At 34.7% G+C, this 25,896-nt stretch overlaps 1 pseudogene; it reads left to right on the forward strand.

Moving 5' to 3' along the window:
- The first annotated feature begins 10,963 nt into the window (after nt 1-10,963).
- LOC144454903 (U2 spliceosomal RNA) lies at nt 10,964-11,070 on the forward strand (annotated as a pseudogene).
- Nucleotides 11,071-25,896: the final 14,826 nt, after the last annotated feature.

Below are 25,896 nucleotides of genomic sequence, written 5' to 3' on the forward strand. Positions count from 1 at the left end.
TTTTCTTTTATTCATTCATTTCATTCATTCATTCATTCTTTAGGATTATATTGCTTATTTTCCAATTAATTTTAATCTATACTTCTATGACCCTTTACTGAGTGGAAGTTTATTGTGTCATGATTTTAACCATAAAGAAGACATTTTGAATGGTTTTGGATGTTTGTATATTAGATGTTTCCATAAAAGTCCATTTATTTGTTAATAATAGCAAATACTTTTTTTCTCTCTTCTCTTTAAAGCATCATCTTGTCACTTTTTTGAATGGTATTCATTGACCACCCTTTAAGGATGCCAAAATTGCTGTCTGGGGAAGGTATTATTTTTGTTTCCAGATGCCTTATCAGATCATTTTTCCTAAAAGATGGTAAAGAATGAAAGCACATTTGTAACAGAGAGCAGAGTCATCAAAGGCATGGAGAGATTATGAGCTACATAGTTGGAGGAAGTATCCCCACTAAATTAGACATTTCCAAATATGTGAGGTCCAATAAGGGAGAAACCTGATGACATTAATAAGCTTATAAGAATGTGAGCCTTTACTTTTTGAGAACTCCTCTCTATAGAGAAAGTACATATGGCCCCTAACATTTTCTATATTTTCTTACATGGTAATCAGTTACTATGAGTTTAAGTATCATCTATAGAATCTAAATATAATCATAATTATCATAATAGAATTTATGTAGTACCTTGATTTTTGACTTTGCAAATATTATGCCATTTAATCCTCATAACAACACTATGAGGTAGATGCTATTGTTATTCCTATTCCACAGAGGACAAAACTGAGGCCAACAGGTTAATTGACTTGTCCAGGATCACAGTTTCAAAGGCAAGAGCTTAAATTTCATTTTTCTATCTCTAAGTCCAGCATTCTATATATTGTGCCACCTAGCTACCTCAATCAATAACCTCCATCCATACTTTCTTTCCTGAACTCTAGTTGTGAATCACAACTACCTATGAGGGATTTTAACTTGGATATCACACAGGAATCTAAAAATCAATATTTCCAAAACAGAGCTCATCATCTTCCACCTCAAACCAATCATCTTCTGACCTTCCCTATTATTGTCCCCTTCCCTTCATCTAATTACAAATGTCAGAAGTCATCATTAACTCCTGATTAAGTAAGCTTCTATATCCAATTAGTTGATAAATCTTGTCTTTCTTCTCTGCACAACATCTCTTAGATAAATCTCATTTCCTCAAATTTTCTCCACAGTGATCACCCTACTCCAAATACTTTCCATCTGTAACCTTGACTATTGCAACAGCCTCTTCATTGGTCTTTCTGCCTCTCCATTCCAATGCGTCCTCCATAGAGCCACCAATAGATTTTCCAATAGTATATGCTTGGCCCTGTATCACTCCTACTCAATCACACCAGTGGCTTCTTATTTTATTTAGGAAATTAACATACACATTTTTCTGTTTAAAAGCTTTCATAAACATATCCCTGTCTTACATTTTCAGAATAATTACACATTATTTCCCTACATACTTACTGACAGATACGCATACAACAATGTCCATATTTGGCCTATTCCTATATCTTTCACATGTTATTCCATCTTCAATGTCTAGTCCCTTTCCTTTTTTCATCTCTATGCCTCTGTGAATATCTGGTTTCCTTGAAAGATCAGTTCATATTCCATTCTTTGAATGAGGCTTTTCTGGTCTGTACTCCAACTTCCCCAAGATACTGTTTTATTTTCCCACAAGAGAGTTTCTTTTATTTTTTCAATTATTGTTTTTGCTTGCATAGCATTAACAAATTTCTGATCAAAGTAAAAGGCATTCATCCTAAAATACTTAGTAGGGTATAATAACTGGATTCTATAGCATTTTAACATATGTTGTAAGTTCCTGATGCCCCTATAAAATAGGCTAGATTTTTTTTCTGTGTATGTTGGCATGATGAAGTAGAATCCAAATTAATTAAGCAGTTGATAAAAAGGCATTCTCATCTTCTCTAACTGGAAGTATCCAATGCTTCTTTGAGATTTGATGCCCCCAATTGACAAGTTATCTGGAATTCTTGATGGCTACTGTGAGTTCAAAAGTTCAGTTAAGACTAGTCCTCTTCCACGGAAATTGTGACTACAATCAGAGCTATTAAAGACAATGAAAATAAAAAGCCCACATTGAAATAATGAAAACAATACGGGTCAGAAAATAATGAAATATGATGGACTCGAATGGAATTTGTTGTGATTAAAGATTTTTACTGATTCCGCTTAAAAAGGAATATATGGACGAGAGTAAGAAATGTATAAATGTGTGGGTGGAGGGAGATGGAATAAACATTTCAATATTTCAAATTCACTTCATAATTTCCATTTTAAATGGTCTCCTAATGAATTGTATCATGAATATATTTAATTATATATTAGGAGAGATGACCATTGGATCCTTGATCTAGAGGTAGAAGAGACCTCAGACACTTTCTAATCCCAAATCTTCATTTTGAAGATGATGAAATTAAGGCCCAGGGAGTTTAAGTGACTTGTGTAAGGCAACATAGATAGCAAACATCAAAGCCACTCCGGTTCTCTGATTCTAAAGCCAGTGAAGTTTCCATTGTACCATGATTTCTTCAAGTAGGAGAAGAATGGCATTAATTATGCAGAAACTCCACTTTTGGCATGGACTCATTTCTTATGTTGTTCCATTCATCCTCTTTTGAGTCATATAGAATTTAGCAAGAAAGAACTTAAATATCTTGAATGTATAGACTTGATCTTCATTACTATGTATACTTTCCAAGGGAACCTAGCATAGGGCACTATACATTATAAGGATACTAAATATGTTTTGAAATGTATCATGTAAGGATGCATTATAACAAATGAAGAAACCAAGGCAATAATTTGTCCAAGGTCACAGAAATAAAAAGTAGCAAATTAAGATTTAAACACAAGGATTTTTGCTCTAAATCTACCTTTCTTGCCACTGCACCATATAGTCTTGTGCCTGATGAAATTAAATTCAATTTCCAAGTCAGTATATAATGTGCAAAAATTATCTATAAGGCAAGTATTCTTTCTGGGCATTCTGCAAATAGTAAATTGCAGAGCTAGGATTTTTACCCAGTTTCTCTGCCATAGAATATGGCACTCCTGTCAAATTTGATCAAGGAAAGTATTTTATAATCAATTTTTTTTCTTAAATTACTTTTGTGGTTGTTGTTCATTCCTATAGTTCTCATTTGGGTAACTAGCCAAGAAACAGAAGAGAGAATTCTTTAGTCCAAGTAAGACAATAGTACATAATTACATTTGATTCACACCTTACATAGTCATTAAACTACATCTAGTAAGTGATTATCCAATATGGTACTGCAGGCTTTCTGGGCAGTTGTATCCTGATTCATATAGCCTAATCCACCACAAGCTGAAAACGTAGGAGTATTGTAAGTAAATCATTTATTCTATAAATATTTATTAATTGTTCAGTATGTTCACATTACTGTACTTAACACTGCAGGAAGTTCAAAATAAGTCAGGGTTTTCATCAGGTCTGGATAAGAACAGGATTTGGCAAACTATGACTAATAAACCTAATGCACCCTGCTGCCTGTTTTAGTACAGCCCATGAGCTTAATGCCATACAAAAACAGGCAATGGGACAGACATGAACGATGGGCCACAGTTTGCTGACTTGTGAATAAGACAAGCAGAGATGGCCACAATAATAATATGATATATGCTTTAAGGTTTGCCAAGGAAATTTACAAATATGACTTTGATCCTCACAACAACTACAGGAGGTAAGTGCTATTATTAAGCCCACTTTACAGATGAGGAAATAGAGGCTGAGTGGTTAGGCGAGTTTTCCTGTATTATACAGCTAGTAAGTCTCTGAGGTCAAATTTGAACTTTTGAGCTTCCTTATTCTAAGCTTAGTTATTTATACACTGAACTACATAGGTACATCGATAGGCAATATATAACATCAAACAAAAATAATGCATTTAACTGCTTCCCATCTGTCAGGCAATTTGCTAAGTAAAAGGAATGCCAAGAAAAGTCAAAATCATTCGTTGCCTTCAAGGAGTTTACATTCTAACGGGAAAGATTACCTGTACATTCATTGATATATGCAGATATAGTAAGATAGATACATAGACATATAGACATAGATATACATACAAGATACACACCCATATGTGTGTATGGATAAATATACATATATAGGTAATCTCTCCCACTAGAGTGCAAATTCCTTGAAGATAAAGAATGATTTGCTTTTTCTTTGAATTCCTATTACTTGGCTTCCTTCCTTCCTTCCTTCTTTCCTTCCTTCTTCCTTCCTTCCTTCCTTCCTTCCTTTCTTTCATATATGTATACATATACATATATGTATACAACAACACACACACATACACACACAAAGTAGAAAGGAGGTAGCCTAAAAGGTCACAATGAAGAGTGGCCTTGCCTTAAAATCTTAAAGTCCGGAAGTCCCATATTCGAGTTATCTCTCTAAAGTATACTAGTGATATAACTAATCACTTAGCTTTGCAATAACCCAAATACCTCTCCTCTAAAGCAACTACCTGTACAAAACCATAGAGGAAATGTTCATAGCAGGAATTCCCTACTGTGATAAAATTTCAGGTCTAAACAAAAACAATTGCAAAATGAGCTGCTATCTTAGTTCCGAGATGGAAAATTGTTCTTAACTATTGCTGAATCTAGTCTATTTCTATTCATTCCAACACTGCCCCACCATTCCTTTGGGGAAATCTTAAATTAGGGCTAATTTCCACATGATATCAATGTATTAAGCCTAGCAGGCCTTACTTCCAATAATGAAAAAATAAAAAGACATCCCAGTGACTTTCCAAGCCCAACCCTCCAACCTGAGTTTAAATGTCACAGTCATTTTCTACTGAACTCATCAGCCATTAAAACTCTCAGAATCCATTTTCTTTGGTCAATGAAATTATTTGTAAAAAGTTGAGTGAATTAGAGCTGTCATCATTCTGAAGATATTTGCCCTCACCTTACTAAACTCCTCAGCTTCTATTACTCTATATGTTTTTCTTTCTTGTTTATCATGAAATCAAAACAGCCTGACATTTCAACAGCTGACATTTATTTTTTATAGGGAAAAACCAGCTTTACAAAAATGAAGACTCCAAATGCTTCTCTCATTACCTTTGACTCAGCTTGCTTTCTTTAGCTTGATGACTTTTCTGATCAGAATATCATGAAGAACGTGCTTATTTCTGCTTGATTGCCCCTTTGATTATAAGGATGGAAGCTGGCAGGCTGGGGATGAGTGAACCTCAGATGATGACTTTAAGTATTCTGAGCTATTTGTTATTTACTCAGTCATTACCTGAACTCTATATACTTATTTTCAATTTTTAAAGATTTTTATTTAAAGTTTTGAGTTCCAAATTCTATCCCTCCCTTTCTCCCTCTCCCCCTACCCATGAAATACTAAGCAATCAGATAGAGGTTATACATGTGCAATTATGTAAAACATTTCCATATTATTTACTTTGTACAAGAAGACTCAAATATAAGGGGAAAAATGAAAGAAAGAAAGTGAAAAATAACATGCTTCAGTCTGTATTCAATCAATATCTGTTCTTTCTTTGGTAGGGAATAGTATGCTTCATCATGAGTCCTTTGGGATTGCCTTGGATCATCGTATTGCTGAGAATGCCTGAGTTATTCAAAATTCTTCACTGAAAAATATTGTTGTTACTATGCATAGCATCCTCCTGGTTCTGTTCACTTCACTGTACATCGGTTTATGTAAGTCTTTCCAGTTTTTTTCTGAAATCTTCCTTCTTGTCATTTCTTATAGCACAGTAATATCCCATTACAATCATATATCACAGCTTGTTTAGCCATATCCCAGTTGATGGGCATCTCTTTGATTTCCCGTTCTCAGTCACCACAAAAAAGACCTGCTAGAAATATTTATGTTTAAATTTATTTAACATTTTATTTTTCACCATAGGTCCTTTTCCTTTTTTTTTTGGATGTCTTTGAGATATAGACCCAGCAGTGGTATTGTTGGATGGAAAGGTATGCACAGTTTTATAGCCCTTTGGACATAGTTCCAAATTGCTCTCCAAAATGGTTATTTTATGAACTTCTAAAGGGGTTAAATTGGACATCCCCAAATTCAGCATATTTGGTCTACTCCTGTTCTGGCTTTGTAGCTCAAAGGACTCCACACTCTGCTTCATTTATTTTCAAAGAGGAAGACTTCAATTAACTTTTTATAGGGTTGAAGCGGAAGAGAAAAGGGGTTAGATTTTGCCAAATGGACTAGTATCTTCAGGTGGATATGGGAAGGAAAAATGTGTGTGTGTGTGTGTGTGTGTGTGTGTGTGTGTGTCTGTCTGTGTCTGTGTCTGTGTCTGTGTATTTATTTTGAGAGAACTTAATAAATCTATTCTACTTGAATCAATATCCAAAAGTAGCATTGGCTCTAGAGCATTTGCCATTCCATATTGGTCTGGAGGAAGATCATCACACATAAGCAGTATGAGGTAGAAAGACTGCCTCACACTGAGAAAGTGCAAAAGGGACTATTTTAAATAGAACACCTGGAACTGAGAACAAGGTCTCCAGATATGTAAACTGAAGTGTAAAGATCATTCATGTCACAGTCAAAAACTTATCTATGCTTTGATGGTGTTACCAGATAGCTTTCCATTCTCAAGAGAACCAGCCAGCTTTCAAATTTCTAGATATAGTTGAAAATTGTGACGGGATTAGGAAATAGAATGAAGCTATTGCCTTCAAACAAATATTTAATGACTGAGAAATCTATTTGCGCATAATCCTGGACAGAAATTTCTGAAGTATAAAAATCTGAATGTTGTGTATTTTAACAACAAAGAAAATGAAGCAACAGAATACAAAATCCAGTAAATGTTATTTTACCATTGCTGTTCTTTCTGCTTCTCAAAGAGGAAAAAGGACATCATGAGGGTAATTTCTGGAGTTATGCATGAACTGGCTTTAAGTGAGGCAGAGCTCCACAAAGTCATCAGTCTCACTCTCGACTCTAGAGTTTTTGACAGTTGGGGATACACCTCAGTGGCAGATTGCATACTTTGCATGTATGAGGGCCTGGGTTCAATACCTGGCATCTACAAAGCTGTTATTCAGTGCTTTTTTCAGTCATGTCCAAATCTTCATGATCACTTTTTTTTTGCAAAGATAATTTACCTAGTAAATGTCTGTGGCCATATTTGAACTCTTCCCTGAGCCACCTAGCTGTCCCTGTCCCCAGGGTACTTGATTTTATTTTACCATACGAGCTAGGTAAGCTATTGATCATTGATGGATAGTGTTTTATTTATTAAGATTTTGCCTCCAACATTCTTTTTTTTCATATGGGACAAAAAGATGACCTCATGAGTCCAGCAACAAAATCTTCAAATGAAAAGGGAACCTCAAATACAACTTCTATAGGTGAACAAAGGTGAAACCAGAAATAAATGGAGAGTCACAAGAACTTCAAATAAAATTGGTAAGTTTTTCTTTGTTATTTTCCCCTCCACCCCAGCACTGGAAAGTTTTGCAAGCACTTTGGCCAAACTATTATATGTTCCAATAAAAGATCTCAATATAGCTAATGGAAGCATTTTTAAAAGATCAGAATGTTTATTTTCTGTTAAAACTAACATTTCCTATTTGGAAGAAAATTAATGTTTCTTATTTAGAAGTCTCATAAATTAACTTAAAATGCCCAGATGGATGTCATCTTCTCTCCATCATATAAACCAGCTTTATAGTAGTCAGAAACTTATTATTTTAGAAAATTATCACATCCATATAATTCCCCTTCCTTCCTGACTGCCACTAAGCAAATTTCTCTCACTGCTTTTCTTAACCAAACCTACCATCAGAGACTAAAACTCTCTTGCCCATAGTCATATAGTTAATTAATTGGTTAAACTAGGACTACAACTCAGGTTGACTTTCTCCAAATTATGTTTTTTCCCCCTTTCCATTATATTACTTTTGAAAAATGAAAACTGGGATCACTTTGTTGTAAAAAAAAAATAGATGAAAACTAGGAAGGAAAAAAGAAAGAAGGAAGGAAGGAAGGAAGGAAGGAAGGAAGGAAAGAAGGAAGGAAGGAAGGAAAGAAGGAAGGAAGGAAGGAAGGAAGGAAGGAAGGAAGGAAGGAAGGAAGGAAGGAAGGAAGGAAGGAAGGAAGGAAGGAAGGAAGGAAGGAAGGAAAGGAGGTAGGGAAGAGCTAAGTTGTATACACATTTCAAAACAGAAATATACCCCATATCCTTTCATCACCTAAGGGAAATTGCAATCCATTCCTTCTACCATGTATATCCCATTAATCCTTTACTTTTCCTCGACATTCTTTTTGTTTGGGGAAAGATGTTTTTTGCCTTTTAATTCAAAGGGAATTAAATAAATTCTTGCAGGTTTCAAAGGAGATCAGAATATACTGCTAAATGTAAAATTTAATAAAAAAGAAAATAATCAGACTATTAGGGAAAAAAAAAGGAAAAGAATGACAAAATGCAGAGCAGAACACTGAAGCCAAAGAGGAGAATATGAACATATTTTTGAAAGCAATTATTCAAAAAGCAATTCAAAAAAAACTAAAAATAAAAAAATGGCAAATTTATTTGTCACCTTCAGTCCTTCAATCTCTGATTTGTGGGAGTCACTTTGTAAGGGGCATTTGCCAAATTCCATAGACATTTGAAAGTCTGATGAGAAATTTCAACAATTCTCTCCATGCTCTAGTTCCCCCATCTGGGCATAATATAATTTACTGATTCTTTTTTAGGGATATTGTGAAGATTAATGAGGTAATGACCTTAGTCTGCCATTTGAAGGGAGTAAATTACTTACTTTGGGAAGGAGGATTAAGTCCCAAAAGGCACTATTAAAAATATCAGGAAACACACACACACACACACACACACACACACACACACACACACACACACTCATACATACACATTCTCTCTCTCTCTCTCTCTCTCTCTGTCTCTCTCTCTCTCTCTCTCTCTCTCTCTCTCACACACACACACACACACACACACACACACACACACACACACACCCTCTTCTCCTATAATAATATATAAACTGCTACATTATCTTTGACAGTGGTATAAGGGATATTTTCCTAGAAGGTGTGGTAATGTAACACATCATCGCACTTCGCAGGTTAGGAACATGACACAATCATTTTCATTTGTTTTATTACTCTTATGAATCCATAGATGTGAAACCTAAGTAGTTTGTTGAATATAGAGTTGAATTTGGCTGAGGCAATGAGTTCAGCTCCTGCTTCTGAGAATTACTACTTGTAAGCCTCAGTTTCATCATCTATAACATGAAGGTGATAATAGCACTTACTGCCCCTCCCAAGGTTTTTACAAGGATAAAATAAGATAATACATTAACAAACTTTGAAAAAAACCTCTTATATAAATATTAGCTATTGTCATCTCCATCATCATCAAAACCACCAACAATACCATAATCATAATGATGATGATGATGGTGATGATGATATTAGACACTAGTCTTATATGAATCAAGAAGACTGAACTAGAAGCTAGAGGTACAATTGTGTTTCAGCTCCACTTTCTAACAATTAGAGCTTTTAGAGGAAGCTAGGTGGTGCAGTGGATAGAGCACCAACCCTGGATTCAGGAGGACCTGAGTTCAAATCTGGCCTCAGACACATAATACTTATTAGCTGTGTGACCCTGGGCAAGCCACTTAACCCCATTGCCTAGCAAAAAAAAAAAAAAAAACAATTAGAGCTTCTCCAAAACTATATTAGTTGACTCAATAACAATTTATTTTCTCATCACTGGTGCTATCAAAGTAGAGACTATTTGACACCTTGTTGGGAATTTCATAAAGGACATTCTTTTTAAAAAGAAGAAAAACACATAAGAATTCAAACAAGAGAGAGGTACATGTTTTTCTGTCTCTCATCAGGATTAGATTTGATCATTATGATTACATATTGCTGTTGTTTTTCTTCCTTCCTTTCCTCCTCCTCTTCCTCCTCCCCCTCTTCTTTCTTCTCCTTCCCTTCTTCCTCCTTATTCTTCTTTCTCTTCCTCCTCCTCCTCTTCCCCATTCCTATCCAACAGTCCTCAAACTTGTCTGTGACTTAGGAGGATGTTTACCCAAAACATGTGAAGACTTCCCCTGGCAGAATGGGTGGATGAGAACAATTTGTTATAAGATCCATGAAAGAAGCTAAAGCAGTTTCTATGGAGTGCTTAGAAATTGGTCAGGCATTGAAGACACCAAGGTCATCCACTGAATCCCAGGCCATATCTGGTGCTCTAGACTTTTGTCTTGCCAATGAACTTGGATAGCTTGGGAAGAGAGAGTGAGGATGATGACTTTGTGCAACTGTGCCTCACTTCAATCCAATTCACATACAAGTCAAGACATCACCCTATGAAGTCATTGGTCCTCTTTGGAAAGGAAGAATGAACAAAAACAATATAGTTCTTGATATTCATCATTTCTTACTATTCAAAAATATCTCATTATTCTCTTTTATCACAACTGGTTTTACCACTTTAGCTACTCAATTAGCACTATTGATTTTTAGCCAAGATTCATTACTACAAAAACATAGGTGTATTTTAAAATGTATGTAAGCACTTTGTCTTTCATTCCTTGCACAATACACTTAGTGGGGTAATTTTGGAGTAGCAGAGGGTTTTTTTTCATCTTATACAATCTAATAAAATATATTAACAACTATGAAGGTATCTCCTTAAATCAGTAAGACACTTGTTATACTAGTATAATAAGGATTTTTTAAAAATCTCATATTGTTGGGAAAGAAGAATTTAGAGAGAAACTGAGGTAGTATCTCTCAAAAACACTTAAGAAAGCTATATTAGCAAAGAAAAGCATTTAGTTTTGGGGAATAGGTTTATCATTGCAGATCCCTTCTTTCTCTGATCATTTCTTGACCTTTTGGCTAATATCACATGGAATATTTATTCTTATCAACTTAATATGTGATACATCCTCTATCCAAGGAGGACATATTAAAATTTCATCTTTGTAATATTTTTTGAGTTTACCCCCTACTCTCCTTTAACACTGCCAACAGTACAATTTAAGTCCTTATCACCTCACTCTACAGTACCTGGCTAGTGGGTCTGACTCAGTTCCCTGCATACTCTAATCTATCCTCCATTCATCCACTAACATGATTTTCTGAAAATGTAGGTATGATCCCATCACTTCACTACTCAATAAACTCTAGTGACTCTATTAAATCCAAAATACTCTGTTCTGACACTCAAACTCTTTGTAATCTTTCCCTCTCATACCTTCCCAGTCTTCTTATACTTACCTCCCAAGTATGTACTCTTCAGTCAAGTAACACTGGCCTGCCAGCTGTTGTACTAAGAGAACACTGCATCTCTTGACTCTAGGCATTGTCTCTAGTTCTCACCCATGTTTAGAATACTATCCCTTCCCAGCTTCAGCTGTTCACTTAGGTGGCCTCTTTTAATTCCAATTAAAATAATATTTTTTAGTAGCAGCCTTCCCCAACTGGTCTGAATCCTAGTACCTTCCCTCTATCACTTATTTCCTGTTCATCCAGTATATAGGTTGCTTTGTATATATTTACTTACATATTATCTGTCCTTTTAAATTGTAAGTGCATTCAGGTCAGGCATTCTTTTTTAATCTCTTTTTTTTCCTTATCCTCAGTGCTTCACACATTTCCTGGAACACAGTACATGCTTAATGAATGTTGATTAATTGACTGATCACATATGCGCACCTTGAAACTTTTTGGTCTTAATTTTTATTTCTGAGTAGGTTTCCCCAGGAAGATAATGTAGCTATTCCCATCTTTTCTTATTTAAGGTACCACATCAGGGAATTCACAGGTGATGGGAGGGGGATAGAATTGAATCTGTACCAGAGTTAAGCAGGAAAGTGAAAAGAAAAGGTAATCACATCCACCAGAAGGACAAAATTTGAACAAATGAAAAAGGCAAAATTTGGCATTACAGTGGGAAAACAGGCACAGAAAGGTCACTGTTGGCATAGCTGTGCATTAGACCAGCTATTCTGGAAGCATTATGGACTATGCCTACAAAGTTAATAAACTATGTATGCCTTTTGAGGTAAAGCTACCAGTACAAGACTCTTACTCCAAGGGAATCAAAGAAAAATGAAATGACCAAGTACGTATAATAATATTCATAACAACTCTTTTGATATTGGAAAAGAACTAGAAACTAAGAAAATGCTCATAAATTGGAGAACGCCTAAAAAAATTCGGATATATGGATTTAGATATAACGTAATACAATTGTTTCCTAATTGATAATGAAGATGATGATTTCAGGGAAACCTGCAAGGATATTCACTGATGCAGAGTGAAAAGAGTAGAACTAGGAAAATACACTATAACAGCAAAGTTAGAGACAATATACCTTGAAAGATTTCAGAATTGAAAAGGGAAGAAAGATAGATAGATAGATAGATAGACAGATAGATAGATAGAGAGATAGAGAGATAGAGAGATAGATAGAGAGATAGAGAGATAGATAAATAGATTGATAGATAAATAGATAGATAGATAGATGGATGGATAGATAGATAGATAAATAGATACATAGATAGATAGATAGATAGATAGATAGATAGATAGATAGATAGATAGATAGATGGATGGATGGATGGATGGATAGATAGATAGATAGATAGATAGATAGATAGATAGATAGATAGATAGATAGATAGATGGATGGATGGATGGATGGATAGATAGATAGATAGATAGATAGATAGATAGATAGATAGATAGATAGATAGATAGATGGATGGATGGATAGATAGATAGATAGATAGATACATAGATAGATAGATAGATAGATAGATAGATAGATAGATAGATAGGTAGATAGATAGATAAATAGATAGATAGATAGATAAATAGATAGATAGATACATAGATAGATATATAGATAGATAGATAGATAGATAGGTAGATAGATAGATAGATAAATAGATAGATAGATAGATAAATAGATAGATAGATGGATGGATAGATAGATGGATGGATAGATAGATAGATAGATAGATAGATAGATAGATAGATAGATAGATAGATAGATAGATAGATGGATGGATGGATGGATGGATGAATATATAGATTCATAGATAGATAGATAGATAGATAGATAGATAGATAGATAGATAGATAGATATTTATAGCAGCTCCTTTTCTAGTAGCAAAGAATTGGAAAAGGAGGGGATGCCAATTAATTTGGGAGTGGTTGAACAAGTTGTGGTATATGATTGGTATAGTATAGTATTATGTTATAAGAAATTACAAGAAGGATGATTGAGAAAAAACTAGGAAGACTTATACAAACTGATTCTAAGTGAAGTGAGCAGAACCACATTGCACTCAATAACAAAAATACTCTAATGATGATTAGTTATAAAAGACAGTCCTGTGACCGAGACAATAGCCATAAGACCCATGATAAAAAAAAAAGACCTTCTACCTCCAAAGAGAAAACTGATGAACTGTGAGTATAAATTGAAGCATATTCACTTTATTTTCTTGATTTTTACTCTTTTTTTGCAACATGGCTATTATGGAAATATATTTTGCATGACTCCACCTGTATAAGTGATGTAGTATTGCTTGCTTTCTCAAGGGGTAGAGGAGGGACAATGTTTGAAACTGATTTGTTTTAATGAATGTTAAAAATAAATTTTAAAATTTTAAAAGAAAGACTTATAAACTCTGATCAACACAATGATCAACCATGTTTCTAGAAGACTAAGGTTGAAGAATGCTCTTCATCTTCTGACAGAGAGGTAAAGAACAAAATATGTGGAATAAGACATAGATGTTAGAATATGACCATAGGGGAATTCATTTTAGTTGAAGTCTATTTAATCCATCAATCAGGAAACATTTATAAATTGCCTACAATGTGCCAGGCACTGAGCTAAACATTAGGAATATAAAGAGCAAAGTAGGCCAAAACCTTATCCTTAAGAAGCTTAAATTATATTGAGGGAAAGACCATACACTTCTTTCCAAATGTATACAAAGCAGATTTAAAATAAATCCAAAATGATGTAAAGGGACAGCACTAGGCTGGTTTGTTTGTTTGTTTGTTTGAGAGGGGCAAATGGAAATAAGAAAGGTCCTTGTTTGAGTTGAATCTTTTTTTTAGGCTAGGCAACAGGGTTAAGTGACTTGCCCACGGTCACACAGATAGTAAGTGCCATATGTCTGATGCCGGATTTGAACTCAGGTCCTCCTGAATCCAGGGTTGGTGCTCTATCCACCACCTAGCCACCCCATTTGAGTTGAATCTTGAAGGAGATCAGGAATTCTCAGAGGTAGAGAAAATGAGAGTGTGTATTCCAGAAAAGGAATTAAAGAAAGAAAGTTACCAAAATAACCTTTTGGCAGAGTTCCCATTTCTAGGCATATCATTTACTGGTGAAAATAGAAAGGAAGATTCTGCATTTATATACATACATACATACACACATACCTACACACACATATGTATTTACACTTGTTGTTTTCTCTTTGTTTGGGAAGAAGATCAATGACATCACAAATGAGTAATGTCTTGACTTGCATCTGAATTGGGTTTAAGTGAAGCAGAGTTACACCAATAGTCAGCCTCACATTCTCTTCTAAATTCTTCAAAATCCAGTGGCAAGACAAAAGTCGTGATGACTGGCAATGATCTGTAATGCAGTGGATGACCTTGCATCTTCCATGTCTTACCAAGCTCTAAGTGCTCCACAATGCTTGTGTCAGCTGCCTTCATGGCCTTTGGAACGTGCAGTTCTCATTTGCCCATTACAACAAGAGAAGTCTTCACATGCTTGGAGTAGGCATGCCCCTAAATCACCAACAGGTTTAAAAGCTGTCAGGTGACCTCAACCTGATTTAGCACTTCTACTGATATGATTTACCAGTTTGTAGCCACTGTCTTCTGTATGCATGGATATTTCACACATAATCTATTCATTTATATCAGTGCTCATCGAAAGACAAGTATTATAAACCAGTTGTGTATAGGGAACACAGTAAGTACTTGGAATCTACTGTGATATAGTTGTTCTCTTCAATGAAATTTTAGTACAGACTAGTAAGAAAGATAAAACAAGTACACAACTACACTAATAATAATTAGACAAATTCAAAGGAAAGTTCCACCAAATAAATCATTCTGAAGATTCTGCACTGTTTACAGAGTTATTTGTCCCCACCACAATATTCTAGATTAACTGGGCTTGGTAATTCTTCCTACAAAATATCATGTTTTGTTTATTATTGTTGTTATTTCCTCCTCAGTAGACTGTGCTTACTCAAATTTTCAAATAAATCCAATAAAAATTAAGTGTCTTTTTTTATGTACAGGGAATATAAAGTCAGAACCCAAACTACAGTATTTTCTATGCCCAAATAGTTTGCATTCTAATGATGATCAATAACTCAACTATTTATTGAAAAAAAAATTAGCTTCCCTGAAGGAGAAATGAGAGCCAGTTATCTGTAAATTTCAAATTCTACTTCTGTAGCCCTTAATTTTTTTAATAAGGATTAATGATAATTACTAAACCAATGATACAGTGACCATTAGTAACTGTATCACTGTATGTGTTGGCCAATATGCTCACAAAAACTCTCTTGATTTTGTTTTTGAATATCTTCAAAAGATAAATCCTTTTATTCAACTCTCATTTTACAGATAAGGAAACAAGATCACACAGGTATCAATTTGTAATTAAGTTTCAAACCTAGACTCTTTAATTTTGACTTGTTCTTTTTGTAATATCAGATCATAAAATAGTACAAAATATGTTTTACTCTTTTAACCCCTGTATCTTCTACATACACATCATGACAGCTTAGTAATTTATCTATTAAAATGTCTAATTTGTCACATATCACCATAAACATCATTATCTTGACCATTGCCACTTAAAATATGGATCATTAAATTCTAATTAGTTTCCATTACTATGGTTTCTTATTCCTTTGAAACATATTGGATCCTTCACTAGATTTTCCTTCTTAAAATGTTGATTTCATTATACTTCTGCCTTGCTGAGAAATGGTCTCCCAATTATGTACAGAGTAAATTTAAGTGTTAGATTTGGGGTCAGAAATAATTGGTTTCAAATAACATATAGGTTGAATACCAGCTATGTGACTTTAGGCAAGCCACTTAGTTTCTCCAGCCTCAATTTCTTTTTCCGGACAATAAGCCAATATTAAGTGCCTAGTTACAAGTGTTGTTGAGATGACTTATGTAAATTTCTTTGTAAGAAATTAGAGTGCTTTAAAATGTCAGCTATTCTATTGAGAAGTAGAAATGGAGAGATAAACTTTCAGTCAGTAGGATCTAAGCTCAAGTCTTGCATGGGATACAAATCTGGGACCCTGGACATGACATTTCACATGCCAATGTCTTAGGCAATTCACTAAGGCTAAGCTGCAAAACAATTGCTGATCTGCATTGGCATAATGAATCCTATTGGTTTTCAAGAGGACTTCATTGGTCTAGATAATAAAGCACAAGATAGAGGAGGCATGATTAGATAACATTTCATTTCAAACAATTTAATTATGTACTTGGACTGCATATTTAATATAAATCAACAGTATGATATAGCAGGCTTAAAAATGTTAATTCAATATTTAAGAGAAGCTAAGTTCTGAGAGGTTAAAAAGAAAGAGATAGGGCCACTAGACTCTGACCTTGGACAGACTACATCTGGAATATTCTGTTCAGTTCTGAACATCACCATTTACAAAAGATATTCACAAGCTGGATAGAGTCCAAAAGAAGGTAGTCAGGAGAATGAAAAGTCTTAAATCCAAGGCATATAAGGGTCAATTAAAAGAAGTATTGATGAAAAAAGCCTGGAGAACAAAAGACTCCAGGAAAAATGACAGCTCAAGATCTTTATTTATTGGAAAGACAATATATGAAAGTGGGATTCAACTTTTTCTATTTGATCCTAGGAACTGAAACAGAAGGAATGAGTGTAAGGGGTTAAATAGGCAAATTCAGTCTCAATAGAAAGGAAAAAATGGACCTAATAAGTAGTGATATTCTAAAGTGGAATATGCTGCCTTATGAATGAATTTGCCTTTATTAGCAGCTCTCAAGCAGAGTCTGGGTCAGGTATGCTATAGTGGGGATTTTCATTCTAGTATAGCTTGAAAGAGATGGTCATCAAGATCACTTCAAGCCTGAAATTCTGGGATTCTATCTTGTCCATCCTTTAGAACACAAGATAAATTATTTGAAGAAAGAGAAAAGGTCTCTCCTTGAGCCATTTTTCACTCTCAACATTTTTTGCCTCATTACTTTTCATACTCTGCTATAATAATAAACACATATGCAGGTATATGTATATATGCACACAGCTATGCATGCATATAACCACATGCATATATGCAATATTGTGTATGATGTAAATACGTGCCCTATATTGTATATATAGCATGTGACATATCTCATGCCATTCATGTGTTGCATATAACATACACATATGTTGCATTATGTTGATATCTCATCATAGAATATCATATGACATCACACATACAGACATGTGCATGTATATGGGTATAGAATGTTTTCATATCTCAACTGTTGAATTAAGTTGAAAAAAAGTGTATTTATAATTTTGAGAAAAACATCTAGTTGAAATCAAATGAAATTCCACTTACAACAGTATTTGGACAGTTTACCAGACTAATCAATGTGAGATAGCATGTAAAACATACTTCCTGTAGTCAGAGGCCTTAGGTCTTAATATTGATTTTGTCATTTGTATTATATCTTTGACCTTGGGCAAGGGATTTAAATTATCTGTCATTCAGTTACCTTATATATAAAGTGAAGGGGCTAGAATAGGTGACTTTTAAGGTATTTTATAGCTTAAGATCTATAATGCTAAAAATCATGGCTGAGAGTAACTATGGCTTAGTGGATTCAGAGCTGGCCTCAGAAACAGGAAGACCTGGTTTCAAAGTCTGCATCTGAAACATATGGCCAATGGAATCCTGGGAAATGCCTGTGTTAAGTGTTCCAGAGAAGTGGTTGTTCTAGTCTGCTAAAAGTTCCTCCCTGTATCTAATTTCTGACATTTCATGTTATGTGGAGAGAAGCAAGATGCTTCAGTGTAAGAGAAATCATGGTATGGTAGCAAGAAGACAGTATTTTGATCAGGAGAAACTTAATTTTTAATTTTGACCCCAACACTTCCTCACTGCGTGACTTTGGAAAGTCACTTAATCCTTGAGGGTCAGTTTCCTCAGCTATACAATGATATTAATAAAACTCATCCTCACATAGTCACAATGAGATAGTGAAGATTCAATAAAACAATACAATGAAAGCACTTTTTAAACCTTAAAGGTTTATCCATATAAATAAATTTCAGTTTGTTTTTTTATGACTGTACAAGAGTAAGAATAATTCCTTTTTCATTCAGTTTTTGATATCCAGACTTGCATACTTATTTTGACTGATACACATTTGGGGAGGTTGAGAAATTGACTAGCTTGCTTCTGAAAATGCCTAATGATACAGAATTCAGGGGCCTCAAAACACATGCAAGAGTTCTATGTCTGTTTCTGGTCTACTTACTATATGTATATTTATTTCATTTGTTTCTGAGATGGAAATTAGTGCGACTGGAAAAGACTCTTATGAAGGTGACTCAGCTCTCTTAACTTCCAGGCTGGTTTGAGAAATGGTTATATGCCATAAACCTCTGTGTGGGCAAAGGCCTCAGATGTTCCTCTTCCAGACAAGCATGTGTCCTGCAAATAAAGGACCCTTTCTTGTTTCTTTTCATTTGTTCTTTTCTATTCTTAGCTGAAAGATTGTCATCTCCTTCCAATCCAGCTTTCAACCTCAGCATTCTACTGAAACTGCTTTCTACAAAGATAATAATGATCTCTTATTTGGAAATCCAACAGCCTTTTCTCAATCTACATTTTCTTTGACCCATATTCAGCCTGACACACAGCCTCTAGTCTTTGATAACCTCTTCCCTTTAGGTTTTCAGGATACCACTCCTGCTTTTCCTCCTTCCTGTCTGACTGCTCCTCCTCAGTCTTCTTTTCTGGATTTCCATAAAGATTATACACTCAAATTATAGGTATCCCACAGAGCTCTCCTGTCTTTTTTCCCTCTGTTTAAGTTAGCATGGTGATATCAGCACTCAGATTTAATTACCTTTTCTATGCCTGATGATTATCATATCTACATATCCTCCCAGAATATCTGTTGACCTCCAATATCACACTTCAAACTCTTTTTTTTATTTTAACATGTGTTTTTAAAACTTTGGTTTCCAAATTTTCTCCCTTCCTCCCTCCCCACCCACCCTCATTGAAAAGACAAGCATCTCAATACAGGTTATACATGTGTAGTCATGTAAAACAGTTCCATAGTAGTCATGTTGTGAAAAGCTAAGTATATTTCCCTTCATCCTATCCTGCCCCCCATTTATTCTATTCTCTCTTTTGACCCTATCCCTCCTCAGAAGTGTTTGCTTCTGATTATCCCCTCCCCCAATCTGCCCTCCGCTCTATCAACCCCTTGCTCTCTTGTCCCCTTCCCCCCTTATTTTCCTGTAGGGTAAGATAGATTTCCATTCCCCATAGTGTATGTTATTCCCTCCTTAAGTCAAATTCTATGAGAATAAGATTCGTTCACTCCCTCTCACTTTCCCCCATTTCCCATCCACTGTAAAAGCCTTTTCTTGTCTGTTTCATGTGAGATAATTCAAACTGTCTTTTCAATATCTGGAGAACAAAGGATCAACAACAATGACAACAACGATAACAACAACAGTGGGACATCTCAACCTGTATTGAGTTTACTGTGTCCAATAGACTAAGGTCTTAAACTTCTTATGTCCAAAATGGAACTCATCATCTTTGCCCCTAAGTGCTCCCCTCTCCTAACTTCCCTATTGCTATTGAAGGCAGTACCAAGCATGATACCATGGTCATTCTAATTTTGAGTCCCCAGGAGCCTCTGAATAAAAAAAAACAAAAAAAAAACCAAGAGAAAGTCTAGATATGGCGTGGGATTTCAATGCACTCAGAGATTGAAAAGTGTTTGAGGGCAACTTAGATGCTAGGAAACTTTGAATTGATTATGCAGTTTCTTTTTGGTCACTGGCTTTACTGAATGTTAGCTTTTTGGGAAAGTCCATTTTATTTTTTCTCCCTTTGCATCCTCAAGAGTTAGCATGATGCCTAGTATAGAATAGTTGCTTCATAGATATTTGTTGATTAAAGGACGTGTAAGGATCAAATGAGATACTGTATAGAGAGTGATTTGTACATCTTAAACCATTATATGTTCATTATTATTCATTATACCCAGGTGGAACTTGTTGGTTGCAAAAGTGACTGTGTAAGAGACATGAATGGATAGATGGCTCATTACAAACGGCTTTACCTATAAAATAGCAAATATAATTGGAAGCAAGCAGAATTATACTTTTGGCATTGCAGTAGTGCTTATGAGCATTAAATGATTATATTTGTGTGTGTATGTATGTGTATATATAATCATCAAAAAGCATGGTTTCTATGTCAACAATTACGCTTTTAGTCATTATTAGTACAAGAGAAAATGTAAACACAAACTGTTCCTTGTTATTTAGGTGATTCAGTAGCAGCAACTATGCATGAAAAGACTTTCTTTCTAGGTTCTTAATTGTCCTAACTGAAGGTTCACATGGATCCAATTCCAATTGAAGTACTAAAAAAATCATTGATAATGGAAAAATAATGATTTCCAAATTTCACACTTATATTCCAATAAAACAACATGCCCATTTATATCCATCATAGTTATGCAATTCCCTTCAGAAAAAAATAATTTTGAGGATGACATTCCATTCAAAGTAATTCACCAACTTTTCCCCCCTTCTGTTTTCCATGTTATTGACACATATTCTGTCAGAAATCATATATAAATTCTATTTCTTCTGCTTCTCAAATGTCTTGTGCTGGCTATGATATGGCAGGAAAGATTACTTTACCCCTAGATGTGGAAAGCAGAAGTTCCTTAACTACAAATATAAGATATGGGTAATTTGAATGATGTGATCAAATAGACCTCACCTGATATCACTTTGTCAAAGGTTGAAGAATTATTGAATCTCAACGTCTAAGGGGCTTTTTTCCCCTATAGAGTTTCTTTTTTAATGAACTTTGTTATCAGTTTTGGTTCTAATCATCAACTAATATTCAAATGCTTCAATATACTATACCACAATCAGGAAGGCACTCTTTAATTGACACTTCTGGACATATATTTGTTATCTCACTTTCTACAAAGTGCTATATGCTAGTGGAGGGTATTCATGGGGAACATATTATTCATTCTATTTCAAAAGCTACATATAAGGTATTCCATCTGGACATTATAAACACATAGGATAGATAGATAGATAGATAGAGATGCTTATCTATATGTGCATATATATGTATGAGTATATACATATATACACATGTGTGCATATATGTATGCATATACACATACACACATACATATATACTTTCAGTTCTTTTAATGGCAATAAAAAATTATAAACTCTTGGCCTGTTAACTTTGGAATATTTTTTATTGAGATATGACTTGTACTGATATCAAAATTTTTATTAATGTGTCATCAGGGGAGTGATATGACTTGGTTTCTCAAAAATGTCATAGTTTCTGGAATACCGGACAGAAAATTATGAGTTGTATGACCTTAGACAAATAATGTACATTCTCTTAGCCTCATCTTCCTCATCTATAATACAAATAAAATAAAATATAAACACTAATGAAAAGGTCAGTTCCTGTTGCCAAGAAGCTTACAATCTAATGGGAGAAGACAATACACAAGAGGAAACTAGAAAATTGGGGTGAGGGGAGGTGGGATATGTCCTTCAAGTTGAACATGTCCATGATATTACAAATATTACTGAAATCCATCAGCCTTTAACAAGTAGAGCCTCAAGTCTCCAATATAGTTGTTGTTGTTTTCTATTTTGTTTTGCTTTGTTTTTATAGCTGCATATTTGTATCTACCTCTCCACTGTGTTCCAAAATGTTGTGTCTTACCATTGGAAAGTAAGCTCTTAAAAGGCAGGGACTATCTTGCTTTTTCTGTATTTAAATCCTTAACATTTAGCACAGTGCCCAATATATGCCAAGCATTGAATATTATTTTTAATTATTCATTCATTTATCCACTGGACAATACTCTATGGGAATTCTTGTAACTAATTTTTATGTGATTTAGTCACAGATTTGCACTGGTTGTCAAGATTTGCTGTGGACAGATTTCATCATTTTGTGTCCAATTTGGTAATGAGCCTGTAGGTTATTGATAGTTACCTTATCCCTGGGCTTATATTTTACACCTCTCCAACTTTTTATGGTCTGGCAAGGTTTCTATTTATATTCTTTCAACTCATTCTCTTCCCCTTCACAACAGACAGTTGCACCAAGATGAATGTTGAAGAGAATCTATAGGGGAGAATTGCTTAATAATCCTTGGAATTTTTGTTAACTTTTAATTTGAAACTCTCTTCACTGCCTTCCTAGAAGCAGACAGTATTCTAGTCTTTGCCCCTTAATATATGCTCTTTCACTTCATATTTTCTACTCTTATGAAATAGCTTTCATTACCTGCAAGTATGTACTTAAACAGCAATTATATTTTATTCATTTCCTTCAGAAACTCAAAAAATATAATTATAATTTGTAATTACCTTTCTTTCTCAACAAGATTATTATCTACCCTCGGACCTGTTGATCTGCTCCTATTCCATCTGGCATCATGTAAGGCTGAGCACAGACTAAATAAGATTAATCTAATCAAAAGGGATTCATAGGATGTTGCCACTTAGAATACTAGAATATTACAATTCAGAACAAATTTTCTTAGTTGTTAATTTTAATAATACATATGAGCATAATTTAATTATTATGGCTATCGAGGAGTAATAGATAGAGTGTCAAAAATGAAGTCAGGAAACCCTGAGTCCAAGTACAGCCCCTGCTGCATAATAGCTATGTGGCCATGGGCAAGCCACTTAATGATCTAGTGTCCAAGTAACTCTCTCACACTCAAAATTATAAGTGAGATAAGAAGCTGCATTGAGCAGACTATAAGTTTCTAATAGTATGTATTGTCATTGTTGTTGCTGCTGCTGCTGCTGCTGCTGTTGTTATTCTTATTGTTAAGAAATATATTCATCCAATGAACATACCTGGCAGTATTAGAATTCCATGTAGAATTAGTAACTGGTTGTGGCGTCAGGAAAACTTAGGTTTAAATCCAATGTTTGAAATGAACTAGCAAGAGGTTGAGAGCAAATCACTGGACCACTCAATGTCTGGCAACTCAAAATCAAAAATGAGTCACTAATCTACATGGAGTGGACATATAATGCATTTCTTATGAAGATGAAGAAGAAGAAAAAGAAGATGATGATGAAGATGATGATGAATTGGATTTTCCATTGGATAAAGAGATATATACATTTTATCTAGGAGTCAGGAAAGCTTGGTTGCAATTCCAGGCTGTAAATGTGTGGAATGAAAACAATATCTCCTTCCTAGATGACAAATTGTTTTAAGCCAAGGAAGCATTTCATCTAGATGAGCACACATACATACCAAATTCCTGCCATGAAACTCAAATCAGAATAAACTGCAGTACTCATTAAGTCTATTAAGTGAGCTAAATTCTAGTTCTATGTGGCTTTCAAATCACTAATTACTTTGGAGCTTCAAACCAATGCCTCTCAGCTTCTGTTTTGTTATTCAGTTCTTAATTGATGGACTTACCTATTAAAGTCTTCCAGCTACTCTAGAAGTGCTTGCAAATTCTAGGAATGTAGGAACGAGGAAGGAGAGGACAGGAGAAAACAGGAGAGAGAGAGAGAGAGAGAGAGAGAGAGAGAGAGAGAGAGAGAGAGAGAGAGAGAGAGAGAGAGAGAGAGAAACAGGTATATATCATCTTTACCATTAGTGTTTTGTTGTCATTTGTCAAGAAGCCTGTTCAGAAACATACTGAAATTTTGAAAGAGTACTTAAGAGAGATAATCACCATGATACAGATAATAGTGAGAATTGTGATAGAAGTCAGAAAAATATTTTTTTCAGAGTTATGCATGATCCAGATCTATGCCTTTTTGTGATTTTGAGGTAACCCTGGGTGTTTCAAGATTATAACATAAGAATACAAAATCTGAAAGTACCTCAGAAGTTGGAAAGACTTTAAAAGTTTCAGAAGGTTCAGACTCATCAGATTAAAACAACACCATCCACAGAAGGTTGGCTTGGAAGCGATGATTTGTTTTATGCCCCCAAATAATAAAATTGATCAGTCATTGATGAAGGTGTCAATAGCTTTAGTGGAAGGAGAAACGAAATTGAATGAATGAAAAAACCTTTCAATAATTATGTCATTCTATATACTAGCCACTGTGCTAAATTCTAGGAATATGAATACAAAGTGAGTTAGTCTCTATTCATCCCAGATGTTCTCAAACAACCACATAAATACCTAAGAGCAAATAGATTATAACCTGGTTTTATTAATTACATGATAACTCTGATGACCTGTATTAAAAAGTTTGCCAGCTCAAAGGAGCATTGAAAAAACAAATTCCATATGGGGAGATTGGTGCTTGCAATACATAGTGCACAATGTCTTCCAAAGTTCTCTCTTTTTTAGAAAAATTTAGATTCTTCGAGGTATTGCAATAGTTAGTCAAATGGCAATCTAGTTGGGGGCACCTAGGTGGCACAGTTGAAAGAGCAACGACCCTGGATTCAGGAGGACCTGAGTTCAAATCTGGCCTCAGACACGTAACACTTACTAGCTGTGTGACCTTGGACAGGTCACTTAACCCCGTTGCCTAGCCAAAAAAAAAATGACAATCTAGTACATAATATACTTATGGCCATTAAGAAAAAAAAGTAACAGAAAAACAGTGGTTAGTTGAAACAAAGTTTTAAATACAAAAATCATGAATACAATTACACAAGATCAATCAGGAGAGATGTTTAAATAAAATGCCTCTATTCTTAGCATTGAATAATTAAATTGAAAATACAATTTTTTTACCCCCTGCAAACCTATACAAATTCTTGTTTTGTTTTGTTAGAAAAACAAGCAAAATGACATTGAAAAGAATTATTCTAAGAAAATTTCCTAGAAAACAGAATTATTTAGGAAAGGGAGAAAAGTAAATTTAAGGAAATACCACCCTGATATAATATTTCATTTGTAACTTTCTCTGATTAGTTTCATGATGGCATGCTTACATGGGCTCTGGATGATAGCTGATGCTCTTGAGTTTTCCTAGTCACCAACGGAGTGAAGCAGGAAGGTGTGCTTGCTCCCACGATCTTTGGCTTGATGTTTTCAGTGATATTGTGGGATGCCTTCAATGAGGATAAAAACAGTATCAAGGCCAGCAGCTTCTGGTAAATGATTTTACGTGAAAAGGCTATGAGCCAAGATTAAAGTGGAGGGGTGTATAACTTTTTGTTCACAGATGCATTCAATGTAACCTCTGAGGCTGAGATGCAACACAGTATGGATCAATTATCTGCTGCTTGTGCTAATTTTGGCCTGAAAATTAATGCTAGGAGTAAACAGAGGTTATCCATCAGTTATAACAAATGGAGAAATTTTGAGTTCTGTGGATAAGTTCACTTACCTTGGCAGTATACTTTCCAGGGATGTATACATAGGTGATGAATTTGACACAGGCACATATTGCCAGAACTAGGTCAGTGGTTGGGAGGCTCTGAAGCAAAGTGTGGAAGAGA

This window comes from Phascolarctos cinereus, unplaced genomic scaffold (genome assembly GCF_003287225.1).
Source record: "Phascolarctos cinereus isolate Bilbo 61053 unplaced genomic scaffold, phaCin_HiC Scaffold_7;HRSCAF=346, whole genome shotgun sequence".
NCBI lineage: Eukaryota > Metazoa > Chordata > Mammalia > Diprotodontia > Phascolarctidae > Phascolarctos > Phascolarctos cinereus.